We start from the raw sequence: 432 nt of genomic DNA on the forward strand, positions 1-432 counted from the left end.
CTTAGGGACATGGTTTAGTGGGCATGGTGGTGTTGGGTTGACGGTTGGACTCGATGATCTTAGAATCATTAAGGTTGGAAGAGACCTCTATGATTCTAAATTGATCTGCAGCACCTGAGAGACTGAATGTGCTCCTGGGTCAACCTACTGTGACAAATCGTGTCACCATGCGCGACATCATAGAATAGTCTGGGTTGACCTCTAAAGGTCATCCAGTCCAATCCCCTGCCATGGGCAGGCACATCTTCAACTAGATCAGGTTCCTCAGAGCCCCGTCCAACCTGACCTGGAATGTTGCCAGGGATCGGGCATCCACCACCTCTTGGGGCAACCTGTGCCAGTGTTTCACCACCCCCAGTGTAAAAAATTTCTTCCTTATATCTTGTTTGTATCTACCCCCCTTTAGTTTAAAGCCATTCCCCCTTGTCCTGT

This window comes from Aptenodytes forsteri, unplaced genomic scaffold (genome assembly GCF_000699145.1).
Source record: "Aptenodytes forsteri isolate BGI_AS27 unplaced genomic scaffold, ASM69914v1 Scaffold291, whole genome shotgun sequence".
NCBI classification, from domain to species: Eukaryota; Metazoa; Chordata; class Aves; order Sphenisciformes; family Spheniscidae; genus Aptenodytes; species Aptenodytes forsteri.